The sequence below is a fragment of the Aquila chrysaetos genome, assembly GCF_900496995.4.
Source record: "Aquila chrysaetos chrysaetos chromosome W unlocalized genomic scaffold, bAquChr1.4 W_unloc_5, whole genome shotgun sequence".
Classification (NCBI taxonomy): Eukaryota; Metazoa; Chordata; class Aves; order Accipitriformes; family Accipitridae; genus Aquila; species Aquila chrysaetos.
The window spans coordinates 488,957-506,301 of NW_024470325.1; the positions used below are offsets into that span (position 1 = coordinate 488,957).

At 46.1% G+C, this 17,345-nt stretch overlaps 1 long non-coding RNA gene across 1 annotated transcript; it reads right to left on the reverse strand.

The window, feature by feature from the left end:
• Positions 1 to 14,477: 14,477 nt before the first annotated feature.
• Positions 14,478 to 16,852, reverse strand: LOC115337619. Its single transcript, XR_003922205.1, has 4 exons — positions 16,760 to 16,852; positions 15,705 to 15,737; positions 15,092 to 15,163; positions 14,478 to 14,619 (listed from the first exon to the last, which is right to left on the reverse strand). It is a non-coding gene; the product is annotated as an uncharacterized LOC115337619 (long non-coding RNA).
• Positions 16,853 to 17,345: the final 493 nt, after the last annotated feature.

Here is a 17,345-nt window from a genome sequence, read left to right on the forward strand (position 1 = left end):
GTGAAGGTGGTTAACAGTATCTGGAAGGGTCTTTTTCAATGTTCCTGCAGGTTCGGAAGTCCACGTTTTCACATAGACATAGTCTCCTGGTTGTAAGTTATGCACCGGAACTTCCAGGGATAATGGTCTATTCTACACCACTGCTCTCCGAATTGCAGTCAAAGTTTTTCCTAAGGAAAGCAATAGTTATACACATCTTGTTTTCCTTTTACCTGCATGTTCGGGTTTGGTTTCTGGAGATTCATAAGGTTTCCCATACAATAATTCATAAGGACTGACTGAGGTTCCACTCTTTGGCTGTATTCTGATTCGTAATAATGTCAATGGAAGTGTTTGAGGTCATTTTAAAATTAGTCTCTTGACAAATTTTGCTTATTTGTCTTTTAAAGGTTTGATTCATTCTTTCTACTTTCCCACTGGATTGTGGCCTCCATGGGGTATGTAAATCCCATGTGATACCCAGAATTTTGTTAACATTTTTGGACCACTTCTGCAACAAAGTGTGGACCTCTGTCAGAAGAAATTCTAATAGGAACTTTAAACCTTGGAATTATTTTTCGTAGTAACCATTTTACTACTTCTTTTGTTCGTGTGGAACGACAGGGAAAAGCTTCTGGCCATCCTGTAAAAGTATCAACCCCCACCAGGATGTAACCGATACCCATTCTGTCTAGGTAGTTCTAAAAATCTACTTGCCAATAATCTCCAGGCTCTGTACTAGATTTTATTCGACCTCTTTGAACCTTTTTCCTGATTATTGGATTATTTTTCAAACATACTTCACATTTTGCAGTTATTTTTTTTTAGCTATTCTTAACATTCTGAGTGATACCACTTGTTTTTTGTAAGGAAGTTATTAAGGCTTCTGTTTTCCAGTGACACTCCTGATGCTTTGTTTGAATTATTTCTCTCATCAAAAAGGGTGGAACTACTATCTGTCCTTTAGGTGTTACCCACCATCTGGCTAGGTTTTTCTTAGCATTTAATAATTGACCTAGCTTATCATCTTCCTCTGAGTATTTTCGTTTTTCCCTAGGGAGAGTTACTGTTTTGGAGGGAATTAATGCTATTTGCAATGTTCGTTCTTTTGTTATCTTTCTTGTTGTTTGGTCGGCTAAATTATTTCCAGTGATTTCCTTTGTGTTTCTAATTTGATGTGTTTTACAGTGTATGATTGTTACCTGATCTGGTTTCTGAACTGTTTGTAATAATTGTAAAATTTCATCTTGGTGTTTAATATTTGATCCCTGGGAGGACAATAATCTTTTTTCTTTCCACAATGCTGCATGGACATGTACCACTTCAAAAGTATACTTTGAATTTGTCCAAATATTTACTTTCTTTTCCTCGCTTAGTTCTAAAGCTCGAATCAAAGCAATAAGTTCCGCTTTCTGAGCTGAGGTGGTACTTGGCAATGCTTCTGTTTCTATAACTGTGGTGTCTGTTGTTACCGCATATCCAGTGTATCGAACTCCTTGTTCTATAAAGCTGTTACCATCTGTATACAGGTCCCAGTCCGGTCGCTCCAATGGTACATCCTTTAAATCTTCACGACTGGAATAAACATACTCAATAGCAGCCAGGCAATCATGTTCCAATTGTCCTTCTTCCTGTATGGAACTTAAAAACACAGCTGGATTTGCCAGGTTAGTTGCTTTTAAAATTACATCATCTTGTTAATATTACTTGGTACTTCATCATTCTGCTCGGAGATAGCTAGTGTCCCCCCTTTGTTCTAGAACAGTTTTCACCATGTGTGGGATATAGACTGTTATTGTTTTTCCCAAAGTTAATTTCCGAGGTTCTTGTATAATCATCACTGTTTGCAGCCACTGTTCTAAGACAATTTGGCCACCCTTTACTCACTGTGTCCAGTTGTTTGGAGAAGTAGCCAACTGGTCATTTCCAGCTCCCCATTTTCTGGGTTAACACACCAAGTGCCAGGTGTTGTCTTTCATGAACGAACAGCTGAAAACCTTTAGTTAAATCAGGGAGGCCTAAAGCAGGTGTAGACATTAAAACGCGTTTTAACTCTGTAAAGGCCCTTTGCTGTTTTGGACCCCACACAAAGGAAGAGTTCTTTTGGGCCTCATATAACGGTTTAGCTATTAGACCGTAGTTCATGATCTAAAGACGACACCCACCCTGCCATTCCCAAGAACGCTCTAAGTTCATGGATATTTTTCGGCTCAGGTATACTACAGATGGTTTCTTTGCGATCTTTTCCCAATTGTCTCTGCCCTTTCGAAATCTCAAAGCCCAGATATATCACAGTCTGACATGCTATTTGAGCTTTTTCCTGGATATCTTGTACCTATTTAGTCCCAGAAAATTCAAGACATCAATGGTTACCTGTATGCAGGTAGATCTTTCTTCTGTAGCAATCAATATGTCATCCACATATTGTAGAAGTAAATGTTCAGGCCTTGGTTTGTCCTGTTTCCAGATTTCAAGCTCTTTTGCCAGCTGGTTTCCAAAAATTGTCAGGCTATTTTTAAATTCTTGGGTTAGTCTTGTCCATGTCAGCTACATCTTTTGCCCAGTTTCTGGATTTTCCCATTCGAAAGCAAACAACTTTCTGCTTTCCTTCTCCAAGGGTATGCAAAAGAAAGCATTTTTTTTTTTTTAGATCAAGCACTGTAAACCACTGATAAGTCTCCTTTAACGCTGTTAACAATGTATAAGGATTTGCAACCACAGGATATATGTCTTTGACTATTTGGTTCACTGCTCTCAAATCTTGCACTAATCTATATTCTCCCGAGGGTTTTCTAACTGGTAAAATAGGAGTATTATATTCAGATTCACATTCCTCTAAAATTTTATACTTCAAAAATTTGTCAATCAATTTCTTTAACTCCTGCCTAACTTCTGGTTTAATTGGATATTGTTTAATTTTTACTGTTCCTGCATCTTCTTTTAGATCTATTTTTACAGGTGCTGCTAATTTTGATTTACCAGGAATATCTGTTTCCCACACTATAGGGATCACTACAAAATCCACCTCTGGTGGAATTTCCTGCTCTTCCACTTTTTCTTGTATCATTAGGATTTCTCCTGTTTTTGACTCAGGTAATTTCAAAAAGAGTTCTCCTTCCTCAAAAACAATTTGTGCATTTAATTTAGATAACAAATCCCTTTCTAAACAAGGGTATCGGACATTCTGGTACATACAAAAATTCACGTGTAATTATTTTATTTCCAAATTTCAAATCCAGAGGTTGCAGGAATGGTCTGTTTTCTTCTTTCCCTGTTGCTCCTACTATGTTTGCCGTTTTTGTTCCAATTTTTCCTTTATAAGTATTTAATACCGAAAATGTCGCTCCTGTATCTATTAAAAATTTGACTTCTTTTTCTTTCAGCTTAATTATAACCAGAGGCTCAGCTGGGTTCCCCTCTGGTCCCCTTCATTCATCCAAAACCATCATTCTGGCTACCTTCTTTTGAATATTTCCTCCTGAACACTGCACATTTTTAGGACAATCTTTTCTCCAATGTCCTTCCTCCCGACACAAAGCACACTGATTCACTCCTAAGGGGGTGTTAAAATTCCGATTGCTAAAATTCATAAATCCTCTCCGTCCACTGTCACCTCGTCCTCTTCCTCTACCTCGTCCTCTGTCTGCTGTTTCTGTCATTACGGCCAGTAATCTATTTTCTCTAATTTTCCTTTCCTCTTTTTCCCTGTTATTATATACTTTCCATGTTGTCTCCAACATTTTATTCAAACTCTTTGAATCCTCTCCCTCCAGCTTCTGAAGTTTCTTTCTTATGTCTGGTGCCGACTGTCTTATAAAAATCAAAGCCAACTGTATCTGAGCCGCCTCTATTTCTACTCTTAAATCAGTATATTTTCTGGCAGCTTCCTTCAATCTTTCCAGAAACGCTGAGGGAGATTCATTCTTATCTTGTCTCACCTCATATAATTTAGACCAATTCAAAGATAGCATGTTTAACTTCATATAAAATCTATTTCTGATACCGACTCAGCCTTTCTCTATGTTCCACTTTATTTGGATCCCACTGCGGATCCCCAGACGGAAAATTCTGCTCTAATGTTCCACCTATTGTCCCGCTTAATACTGCCACTTCTGCCTGTGCTCTGCCAGTTTTTAGTATCATCTGTTTCTCTGTTTCATCCAACAAATTATCCAAGATCACCTGTAAATCACTCCAGTCTGGATTCTGCGTTCTAATTATAGTATCCACTACTCTGCCAACTCTCTCAAGATCTTCTCTATATACTCTCCAGCTGCCTGCTTCCAAGCCATCAAGTCCACAACCAAAAAGGGCACTTTTACATACACTGGTCCATTGTTACTAACTCCCTGCCTCAAGGGAGCTATTGTTTGTGCCTGCTGTCAGGTTCTTCGAGAAATGGGGGTATGAATCACAACTTCAGACGGTCCTTCCCCTGTATCTCTTATTCCACTGCTTTCTGTTTCTTCCATCTGTTCCCTATGCTCTCACCCCCAATTCCTTCCTCTCCTGGGAGGGGATATATCCAACTCTGGCCCTTCATCCTCTTTGGGGGCAATATCACATGCCAGACAACATTTCTTCTCTTTCTTATTATCAAAAGTTATAGCCATTACCAAATTGTCCCTACTAACTAGCTTGCACTCATTCTGTCAATCTTGTCTCTGCCTTAAGTAAAAAAAAATAAATCCACATAAGGTACTTCACTCCATTTCCCCTCTCTTTCTACAAACAACATTAACTGCAGAATGGTGTTATAATTCAGTGTCCCATTCACGGGCTACCTTTCCTGATCCTCTAATGTATACAGAGGCCACCAATGATTACAATATTCAATCATTTGATTTTTTTACGTAAATCATCATATAATTCACCCTAATGTGCCAACAAACATCCCAACGGAGATGTTTTCGGTATCTTTCCATCAGTGGACAAATTTCCCATACTCTTACTCTTAAATAATTTGGCAAAATGCCATTATGTTTATACCCAATACTAAATATCTATTAAATATATAACAAATATCAAAAATCAATAATCAATTGTCAGATGTTAAATACCAAACCAAATACCAAATGCCAAATATCAAATACAAAGTTTCAAATACCAAATACATAATATCAAACACCAAATATTAAATAAATACAAATAACAATTGTTGCCAGGTAATGGAGTCCACCTACTTGCCTAGGGCACGGACAAAGCCCGACTTCCCTAAGCAGAGTCATAACCAATATCCCCTGGCAAAATTATTAACCAGCAATATATTCACACTTTATAACTTCCAACTTCAATAAGAGACACTACAATCGTTGCCAAGACTCACTTCATGCTCAATTGCACATCCCACACTTACAACACTCACGATACTTCCAAGTACACAATATATCTCCACTTTTTTTTCTTTTTTTTCCTTTTTTTTTCCTTTTTTTTTTTTCCTTTTTTTTCCTTTTTTTTCCTTTTTTTTTTTTTTCTTTTTTTTCTTTTTTTTTTTTTTTGTTTGTTTGTTTGTTTTTCTTTCTTTAGAATTTGGGACTCAACCCAAAATTTCCAAAATGCTTTTGAAGCTGGGACTCTAACCCAGAATCCTCAAAAGTTGTGGGACTCTAACCCACTCCCAAATTGTCCAACCCAGCAATAGCTTTCGCTTATGTCTTACGGGCAGACGCCTAGGCTTCTACTTCCTTCAGGATCCTTTTGTCCAACCTTGCGCAGCTTTCGCCGCGTCTGACAGGCAGACGATACTGGTGGGACTCTAACCCACTCAGGGGGACTCTAACCCCAAACAATACCGGTGGGACTCTAACCCACTCGGGGGGACTCTAACCCCAAACAATACCGGTGGGACTCTAACCCACTCGGGGGGACTCTAACCCCAAACAATACCGGTGGGACTCTAACCCACTATCCTTAATATTTAAAAGAAGTGTCTTACCAAAATCCAGGGGACGTCGCAAAGAGCCTTATGGATCGGGGATCGATGGGTATCCCCGAGAAATCCTCGGTGCCGGCAGGGAAACCGATCGGTCCCCGACTCCTCCGGTCTCTCTCAGCGAGGGGTCCCACCTGGGTCGCCAAAACTGTTACCAAAAAGCTCGGAATGAAGAACTTATCAACACCAATTTAGTGTAGATAAGCAGACACTTCTTTATTGACGGCCGGGTGGCGCGGCGAGTCCTCTCACGAACCACGCACACCTGTCTTCAAAACAATAACCCTTATATTAAGACTTATCGATACATATTCATTAGATTTCCAAGAAAAGTTATACATATTCATTAGATTTTTGGGAAATCATTAGCATATGTGAATATCTTTTACGCAGGCGTAGTGAAGGTCCTCTCCGAGGCGTGGTAAGTCTTGGAGGCGGGTAGCTTTTGACCAGGAGGGTGTTTTGGTATTATAATGAAGCAAAGTTCGTCTAGAGTTTATGATTTCTTCACCGATGTTATGGCAACAGGTGCAATCCATCCTTTTTGACAGTAGCTATGCAGTTATCTCTAACGGCTCTAGCCAGGGACCTTCCAGGAGCTTTGTACTGCACATTCTATCTTTGGGGATCGGCCGCTGCGTTCCAAACAGGCCGTTGTCAGGTAACGTACTGACAACTCTTACACCACCCCGTTGTCAGGTATTTCTTTATCTTGTTATTTAAGTTCTAAATGTTCCTACTAGATGATTTTAGTCAATTTCTCCGGCCTTGATACGGGGCTATACAGGGGATTTTACAGCAGACACTGGTTGGTGGTTAAATATATAAAATACAACATACATATGATTTTGCTAAAATATTAAAACTAAATATGATTAATTCTAACTAATAACAAATTAATGACAAATCAGTAACATGCTTATGGTCATGTCTGTAGGGTAGCTGTTGGAGATCAAGGGTTGGATTTCTGACCTACCCGTTGGTGTGTGGTGACAGTGGAGATGGTGAGTTGTCACTGTGGTACATACCCAGGGCTGTCGCACACGTGACAGGGGAAAGGACATCCTCCAGGAGTGTGGAGATGCCTGGAGAGCCTGGGGGATCTCCAGGAACTGTATGTGCCTGGGGTGGACAATGACTGGAGCCCCACAAAGCAAGAGATTGCACAAGGTGGCGTCAGTCAAACAGAAAGTGCTAACCCCACGTATCTTCAAGGAAATAAAGATGGACACAGCCAACCATACACAGATCAGCTCCAACAGGGAGCAGCACCTTTAAAGCCACCACACCACCAGCAGCACATACACAGCTGGAAAGACAACTGGCCCCATCCCTTTTCCCCTCTCAGGCTGATTTGGTGTGAAGGTCATGAGTAGCCCATGCATCCCCTGTAGCATTTACCCACGGGCACCCCTCCCCCACCCCAGTGTCCCTCCCATGTGGGCCTGGGCTTTGGGTCTTCCCAGATCCCCTGCCCGGTCTTGGGGATGTTGCCCACTTTTCAGCTCCAACCCTGGGTGTCTCCAGAGCCTGTCACCCTCCTCCTTGCCAGCACCACTTGGAGTTGGCCAGCAAAGCATGTACGGACATTCACACCCACACACATGCCCAAGAGTCAGCATAGTCACACAGCAAATAGCCAGGAGCAGAGTTTAACAAGAAGGCAGGACAGACCATGGTGGTCAGGCACAGGGTTTGGACAGACCAGCAGTGACCAGCCCCTTGGCAATGTGCAGCTGTACTCTTGCATGCCCCTCTCCCTATCCAGGCGCTTCTTCCTCCCAGTCTACCTGACACCGCGGATCAAACTTTACAACTCAGAGAGTGAGTTATAAAGCACGTATGTTTATTTTGGCACCGGGTGCAAGGGGATTGCTCCTTAAAGCTTGCACACCGTCTCAGCAAGCAGCCAGATATTTATTACACCAAGGCATACATAGTCATAGGGTTACACAATAAAAAATATACATATGTATAAGTTGGGGCGGGGTTAGTTCAAAAGCTTGTGTCAGCAGTTCTAAAATGTTTATGTCATCTTGCGCAGGCTCAGACCTGTTTCTGGTGGTCATATACTTCTTCAGGGGTCTTATCTTCCTCTTCTTCTTCTGTTCTCTAGATGAACTTTAGTCATTTACCCATGCTCTCTTCTTACTTGGTGATTTCCGCGGTTTTTAACAAGTCCTAACAAGTTCTGTGGTAAGACTAACATTGCAGTTCCTGTTATCACTCCCTTTGTTTGGCATGTCAGTCCTTGAGGAATACCAGTCCCTGATAAGCTTCACCCCTGACAGACACCACAGGCGCCAGGCCCCGGCAAGCGAGCCTCGAAGGAACAAACAAGGCCAACAGAATTACTAAACAATATTTAAGTGGTCAAAAGGCAAATAGCTATTTCCCTGTATCAGTCTATATATCTCAAAAAGACGGAAAAGGTGATGATGATAGACCGGGATGTAACTGAAGGAATGGGAACTGAGCATGAAGTCAATGGTATAGATTAAGGGGTGGATACTGTCCTGGTTTCAGCTGGGATAGAGTTAATTGTCTTCCTAGTAGCTGGTAGGTGCTAAGCTTTTGAGTTAGGTATGAGAAGAATGTTGATAACACTGATGTTTTCAGTTGTTGCTAAGTAGTGTTTAGTCTCAAGTCAAGGATTTCTAAGCTTCTGATGCACAGCCAGCAATAAGGCTGGAGGGGCACAAGAAGTTAGGAGGGGACACAGCCAGGACAGCTGACCCACAGTGGCCAACGGGGTATTCCATACTGACGTGCAGAAACAGACTCCACAATCAGTGAGACTGTAAAGTAGGTATGTTTATTCAGCGCTGGGCCGCATGGGGGGGTAGTCCCACCAAAGTCGTGCGCGCCCGACTCGGCAGTTCGCCTCAAATTTATACAGTCAAGTGCTACATATACATGGAGTTTCGCAATACGCCTATACATAGGCATGATCTATCCCTGCTTCATATTAAAATTAGTTCCAAAAGTCACAAGGCCGGTCTCGGCTGGTTTTTGGGGTGGACTGCTGCTTCTTATCAGGGACTATCTCCTGCCCCAGCCAGCCTCAACAATGCAAACCTTAAGCACCACTTCTCATCCTCTTGGGCCACGTCTACCTCTATTGAAATTTCTTTAACTTCATTATAAGCTAGATAATTATTAAACAGTTCTTATCTACATCCGTATATCTACTATATCTACTAAGGTTCCTTTGGCTCTCCGTTTCAGTCCCCTCTTTTCTAGAAAATAGTAAATTCTTTTACTATATCCAACTCTAGTCCTTCTAATGCATTGTTTTCCTATCTAGCATTCTCTCAAAATATTTATTGGACTGGAGTTTTCGTCACAACTGATTCTTTTTCCACTCGCTGAAGGAATCTCCTGTGCTTTGGAAACACCATAAGCTGCATCAAATTGTTGTACAAAGGATTATGAGCAGAAAAATGATTACTATTGCTGTCACAAACAGTTGTTTTAGCCATGTTAAATTTGGCAACCAGGAAGTTAGTTTTTCCCATACCTGAGAAAATCCCCATGATGTGTCATCCATAGTGATAAGATGTAACTCCTTAGAAATTTCCAAATCTTTCCAATATCTGTCTCTACTTGCTGTCTTTCATTTAAATAAGCACAACAGCTTTGATTTATAAGTACGCACACACCTCCTTCCTTTGCGGTTAACATATCTAATGCAAGGCGATTTTGTATCGTTATCTTTGCCAAGGAATCAATTTCGGCTTGTAATTTTCTTAGAGCATCAGCAGTAGTATTGGCTAAAGTCTCGACCACTGATACATTGACTATTGCTTTTTCCAATTCAGATACTCCAAGCATTGGGAAAAGCCATCGTACCACACTGTGGAATGTGGTGTCTCGTTCTATAAGAGGGTTAGAGGTTCTTTTAGTCCTCGTTTGGTGCCATGGGGATCGGAATATTCCCTGTAATTTTCCTAAGATAGGGAGTATTTGTGGGATTATTATTCCCTCTGTGCATTCTCCCCACCAATCGATAGGTAAACTCGTATGTGCCTCCCCGTTTGCACAAAGGTACCAACGCCCGTCAGGGAGATTACAATTGGATGGCTCCCGAGGAGAAGGAAGATAACTCCCTGTTAGATTTCCCCATCCTGTATTAGCTATCCCTGTAGAGTGTGATTCATGACATCGAAAGCAAGTTCCATTCAGTGTCTCAAGAAAACTAGAAGTGTTGGCTTAATGGGGTTGTATAATTATGGGGTCTCCCCCTCTGCCTCTTTCCATGTCTTTTAATCTCCAAGACCAATTGTATTGATCATTATCATGTGGGTCTCTGCTATCCAGATCAAGTTTATACTTCACTACAGTTCTGGAACCATTTCCATATAAACAAGTATAGTTGGCAGTTCTATTCAATAGTGTTTTAGTGCTGTTTGTTCTGAGGGGGACACCAATAAATGGGAAGGTTTCTCCTTGTCTGGGTATTAAGGTACACATCCAACAGCTTGATACATTAATATCCTTTGCTAGCTCCTGGTTATGTCTGACAAACAGGTTTTCATCCCACGCCTTACACAGAATCCCCACAACTCCCCATATTACCGCGTAAAAACTAAATGTCCATCAGGTTTTGTGGTGACTTTCCATGGAGTTTTGGGTGTCTTTTTCACTCCGGTGTGATGAATCCAAGCATTCTGTTCTTTGATTCTGATTGCAGTAAAGGAGGTGAGTAGTACTTGGAATGGTCCTTCCCACTGTGCCTCCAGGGTTTTTTCTGTAAGAGACTCTTGGCTGGTGGTGATGGCGTATCCCACATGTTGATTACCATTTAGGACGTAACTGCTTCCATCTGTGAACCAAGTTTCCCCGTTTTCCATGGGGCTGTCTTTCAGGTCTGGGCGGCTGGCGTATGTTGCTTCGATGGTTTCCAAACAGTCATGATGTACCGGTTCTCCTGTGTTCCGGCTGAGAAAAGAAGATCTGGGAGTCTTAAGGCTGGGACTGACATCAAAGCCTTTTTCAGTAGCTCAAAGGCTCGTTCGGTCTCCTTGTTCCACTCAAGGTGTTTCTGCTCAGTGGCGTCCATATTATACAATCTTTGTCTTGGTGGCGATCAGGATATCATCCACATACTGCAACAGCTTTCCCTCCTCAGACGGGGTTTCCCAGGATTCTGTCTTTCGCAAGCTGATTGTCGAAAATGGTAGGACTATTCTTAAATCTTTGTGGCAACACCATCCAAGTGAGCTGGGTCTTTTGACCACTCTTGGGGTTTTCCCATTCAAATGCAAATAATTTTTGGCGGCTTTCGGCCTTCCTTGATCCTAACTTCAACAGGTGGAGCACTTTTCGCTCTTCCAGGTGTATCGGTAGCCCATACCCCCGGGTACACTTGGTTTAAGATGTCCTCGTTAATACTTCCTTCTCTAAGCTCCTTGTTGTTTTCTTGCTAAAGTGCAAGCACCATGGGGTCCTGTGGGGGTACCATTCCACAGTCCCTTTGCCACTCTGGATGATTTCGGAGGGTGAAAAACATGTCTGCATACATAACCTCATCCCATTTTCCTCCTCTCCTTAAAAACAGCATTAGTTGTAATAGAGTATTATAATCTATTGAACCATTAAGTGGCCACTTAGCATCACCTTCTAACTTATACAACAGCCACCATTGATTGCAATATTTAATAAGGTTCTTTTTATTTTCCGTACCTCCGGTCCCAACAATATCTTTCCAGTGGGCAATTACACAACCCAGTGGACTCTTCCTCAATATTCCCCCTTGATTGTTTCCCATTTTATAACTTCTCCTTTTAATAAGCTTCCATGCAAATTGTTTCTTACACCTCTTTATAGTCTTCTCCCAGTTTTCCTCCCACACGTCCCGAATTTCCAGGATTAAATTTTCCTTTCCACACACCAATTTCACTGTTTCGGCTACCTTTCCAACCACAAACAATCTCAACTGTATACATAGCCCATCCCCTCTTATCCCAGGGAGTCCAAACCCGACACTCAGGGCATTCAATATCCCCTCCACAATCTATTTGCAACCTCTGTTTACACCACACACATTCCAGGACATATGAGGGCATACACTCATTTCCTGGCTGTAAAAGACACCATTCAAATACCCACAATTATGCAATGCACCATACAGGGACTTTCTTATACCAACACCACAAAATGATTAAGATAATCAAACTCAAACTTACAATTACAACGCTAACATATAAATTCAAGTTCCAAATCATCAGGGAGTCACACTTCGTTCGTCTCCGGCCATGCCTCTTGTGGACTTACGAAACTGTGGATCAGAACTCCACACACGCTCCACAGCTGAGCTGCGTCTCTTTTACTCAAACATTCAATTCACAGTTTTAGACATTTACACATTAACAAGCATATATACACATATAAATCTCAACATAACATTTCCACATACTCGCACAAAATCTTTAACATTAAATTTCCAAACATTCATATCATACAATCATTGCTCCAGTTGACAACCATTCAGCAGCTGCAAAAATGTACCAAGCGCAATTGCGAGGGGGTCCACTTACCCCAAAAATGTGCCAAGCGCAATTGCGAGGGGGTGCGCTTACCCTTCTCCTGACTCTTATATACCAGTCATTGACAGGTCCATCCTGGTTCCCGATACTGGGATGCAGCGGTCACCCCGGATTTGCTCGATGTACCCCCAAGATCGCTGGTGGCTGCTCTATCAGTCAGCAAATCCCCCCTTGTTACCATACAGGGTACCCTCCTCCCATACGGGGACTACGCTGCATGCCAGACGTCTCTGCGCGATTTACCAGCTACCCCGGCCCGTACTTTTACAGGCTCCCTCTGTGACACGTACCGTTTGGTCCGCGGCTTCAGGAGGTCGTTGTCCGCTCCCGCGGTGAGCGGCTGGCAGCGGAGGCTCCTCCGAGGAAAGTGCTCGGGGCGCGCCGAGGGGCGTCCGCTCCGCAGTCGGTCCCGCAGCTGAGCAGAGAGTCTCCTGGCTGGCTCGCCAAACTGACGTGCGGAAACAGACTCCCACAATCAGTGAGACTGTAAAGTAGGTATGTTTATTCAGCGCTGGGCAGCATGGGGGGGTAGTCCCACCAAAGTCGTGCGCGCCCGACTCGGCAGTTCGCCCTAAATTTATACAGTCAAGTGCTACATATACATGGAGTTTCACAATACGCCTATACATAGGCATGATCTATCCCTGCTTCATATTAAAATTAGTTCCAAAAGTCACAAGGCCGGTCTTGGCTGGTTTTTGGGGTGGACTGCTGCTTCTTATCAGGGACTATCTCCTGCCCCAGCCAGCCTCAACAATGCAGACATTAAGCACCACTTCTCATCCCCTTGGGCCAGCAATGCAAACCTTAAGCACCACTTCTCATCCTCTTGGGCCATGTCTATCTCTACTGAAATTTCTTTAACTTCATTATAAGCTAGATAATTATTAAACAGTTCTTATCTACATCCATATATCTACTATATCTACTAAGGTTTCTTTGGCTCCCCGTTTCAGCAGCAAAAGTAGAAAATAGTAGCGATAGGATAGAATGGAAGAAAAAAGCAGAAATCAAGCAATCAGTCGGAATAGAGTTGCAAGAATAGTCACCACCGTGGATCAAGCAGCGTCCCGTTGGTCCTCAGTCTTCAATTCTTCAGTTATGGGTGCACACCATGGCTTGTCTCCACGTTTTTTTATAAGGCATAGTCTAATGCATGCACATACATACTTTTTGTATGCTGCAGGTTTTGTCTATCACATGATCTTTGGGTGATCAACACCAGAAACCAGTATATTTTCTCAAAGACTAAAGCTTCCATGACAATGGTAGTCTCCACATTCCTGCATGCTTCGCCAGCTCCAGCCTGTCTCCTCCCCTGGATGCCTCAGTGGCCTGGGAATTGTCCTTATGGGCCAGAGGAGTGTCCTGCTTAAACAAGCCATCCCAAAGACAAATGGCTCAAGATAAATAGTTCACAGTTCAGTCTCTCACAGCAAACAATCTTTGAGACAAATGGCTCGAGACGACAGTCTCTCACAATGACCTGCCTTCCTGGCCTGTGATGGGGGCTGTGCCCCAGAGAAGGGTGTGGGCTGGGGGTCCAGGAAGGCACTTGGGTCCAGCATGACGCTCTGAAAACTCCTGTGAACCCAGGACCGTTGAGTCCATGAGGCAGGGAACCACCACCCCTCGCAGCGGAGGGCAGAGGACCCAGGGGTCAGGGCTGCCTACTCATGATCCTCTCCTGCCCCGACACCAAATTGTGCTGCCCAGGGGATGGTGCTCACTAGAGCCCTGGTAAGAACCTCTTTCCCGCTGCGCCTCCGAAACTCCGGCTGCCCCAAGGGCTGGCACCGTCTGCCCCTCGCCTCTCCCAGCCTCCTGGGGGGACACTCCAGGTTGCCCTTATCTGGGGGCACATGATGGGTGGGAAGGGGACACCCCAGGTGCCTGCGCTCCCTCAGCCACTCTGCTCATCGTGGTGGTGCAGCCAGGGAGGACCCAGGCAGCTGGGTGCTGGCCAAGGAGACGGGACATGGACGCAGGCACACACACACACACACACACGCAGAGCGTAGCTTTGCTGAAGGGGTTTATTGATCATGAGAGGGAAATGGCCCAGGGCTCCCAGGGGATCAGGTGGGGTCATCCAGGGATGATCATCTCCTCATGCCACTGGAGGGGGACAGGACAGGGCTGTCACCATCACTTGAGGACCTGCAAGAGAGAGCCCAAATTGTGACACCCCCCCCCAGTGTCCGCTGGGACATGAGAGGGGCCTTGTCCCCACCACCTCTCTCTGCAGAGACCCGGGGAAGGAGAAGGGAACTGGAGCCCTCAGTATACCCAGGACAGGACTCGGCTCACCTGAGATCCAGATGGCACCCAGAGCCCCCTACCCCAGGATGCCCCTCTATCTCCCAGAAGCCTGCCCAGCCCTCACAGTGATCCTGGGGCTCTGTATGGCACAGACCCCCTGCCTGGCCTGCACAGTGACCTTCTGGCTCCATAGAGCCCTACTGCATGCAAGGAAAGGCATGGGGACAGCTCTGTCCAGCTCCCCCTGGGACACGCATCAGGGACAGTCCCCTCTGTTTCCTTCTGCCATACCCAAGGTCTGCCCACCCCAGAGGGCTCAGGGATCCCCCAGGATCCTTTGTGGGGCTGCAGACGCCCTGATGTTGCTCACCTGGACAGCAGCAGCTGCAGGCACGCGTTTCTGGCGCAGAAAAAATTTTATCGCTTGCTTGTCCAGAGGACGCTGGGGAGAAAGGGAGGGTTAGGGACATGCTTGGGTACACTGGCGTGTACTGGGAGGCAGGGAAAAGCAATGGGATCCTTGGGGAAGGTGCCTCTGGGAAGAAATGGGGTACATGAGCTTGTATGGTGGTGCGCAGAAAGCAGTGGGGGTCCTGGGGAGGGCGCCCACCTGGGTTTGTGGCTGTGTACTGGGGTGTACTGGGTTGTAATGGGATGGATGGGAATGCAATGGGGGCCCTGGGGAAGGGGCCCTCCCTGGGAAAGCACTGTGGTGCAGGGGTGTTCTCTGGGGTTGCAGTGGGGTGTACTGGGGCACACTGGGATGCCCCGGAGTGTCGTGGCCATAGAGGGAGAAGGTCTGGGGCCAGCAGAAGTCATTTAGTTCAGTTCAGTGAACCTTGTTCCTAAATCCGACTGACTCCTCTTGTAGAGGGAGCATGAAAGCTCACTGGGATGTCCTTGGTGCCAGCAAGGGAAGGGAGCACCAAAGTGCCCTCCAGTTCCCCAGACTGGATGCCCTCCAAGTCCTCCCCACTACTTACCAGGCTAACATCTCCACTTCCTTCCAGGAGTGCCTAGGGAAGGAGAGCAAAGGAGTGGTCTGGATTGGACCTTGATGGGGCTGTAGGTGGGGCACAGGCGTCCCCAGTCCCCCCAGGACCATGGCTTCCCCCTGGGCTGAGCGGGAAAATCCCTTCTGCTCCCCCCAGCCCCATTCCTCCAAGTTTCACCTGGGATACCTGTTCAGGCAGGGACCAGGGGTGGGGATGGAGACAAGGACAGTGTGGGGAATTCAGGGCCTCCAAAGAGGATGGGGGTGAGGGTGAGGGGGGGCCCCCAGACAGTGCACTGGGGTGAATGAGTGGACCCCAAGGGACTGGGCTGGGGGTGCTGAAGGGGCAGGCCTGCGTGGGATGCAAGTGAGGGGTAAAGGGATTCAAGCGGAGGGGATAGAGGGACTTCGAGCGGAGGGGATACAGGGACTTCAAGCGAGGTGGTTGGTGGGAGCAGAAGGAAGAGGGCTGCGGCGGACGGAAACGAGGGGATTGGAAGAGTGTTTGGCAGTGGGGGTTCAAGGAAGGGGACCTGGGGACGATACCGCAGGGGACAGGATGAAAGGCAAAGGACTGAGGGGAAAGACTGAAAGAAAGGCGTTGGGAACAATCAACGGGAGGGCGTTTGGGGACCCTAGATAGGACACAGAGGAGATCCCAGGGAGGAGATGTCTGAGGGCACCAAAAGGATGGGATGGGGAGGCCCAAAAGGGAGAGATGGGGGGGGCAGCAAGTCAAGACACCGGTGGGGGTCCTCACAGGAGTTTGTGGTGAACCTTCCCAAGGAACTCGGGCTCTGGGCACAAGAAGATTAATTGCGGGGGAAGTGGAGGGAAGAGATGGAATTGTGGGAGGGAGAAAGCTGCATTGGCCAGGGCTGGAGGTGAGGGGAGCCTGGGGATGCTCCTTGCTTGGGAAAGGGAGAGGCCAAGTCAAGGGGTTTCGTGCTCACCACTACAATTTTGTTCTGCAGGAGAGCTGATGTCCTGCAGCCAAGACCCCTCCCCAGCCTTGAGCCTCTCCCCGTGGCATTGAGGACTCACCTGAGCATCTTCTGGCACGCACAGCAGGACGGTGAAGAGCAGGGCCAGGCTGAGCACCGCGACCTTCATCTTCCTCTGCGGTGTGGCGAGTCCCGGGTGAAGCTGCAGAAGGTGAGGGGCAGATTTATCCCTCTCAGGACTCCTCCTTTCCCCCCTCCCCGAGAGCCCCCAGGGCAAAGCCAGGCTTGGCAGAGACACCAGCCCTGGCAAGAGGCCCACCCCGGCACAGAGTTGCCCCCGCCTCCGGCACGGATCCAGCCACCTTCTCTGGGATCGGTCCAGCTTCCTGCATGGGGCAGCTGCACACGGAAGGGCCCTGACAGCCGGACACCCTACGGTGACAACCCACTGCTCCAGAACAAAACCATCCTCCCAACAGCCCCCCAAAGCCAGATCCCCCCATCTCCCAGTGCCCCTCACCTCCCAGCACTGCCATCTCCCAGTGCCGCCCCCCTCCCAGGCCAGCCTTTCCCTCCGGGACTCCCCCAGAGATGAGGTCAGCCTCAAACCCGGGGTCTCTAAGAGTCATCTCTGACCCCTCTCCAGCCCCTTGGGTAAACAGGGGGCTGGGACTGACCCCTCTTCT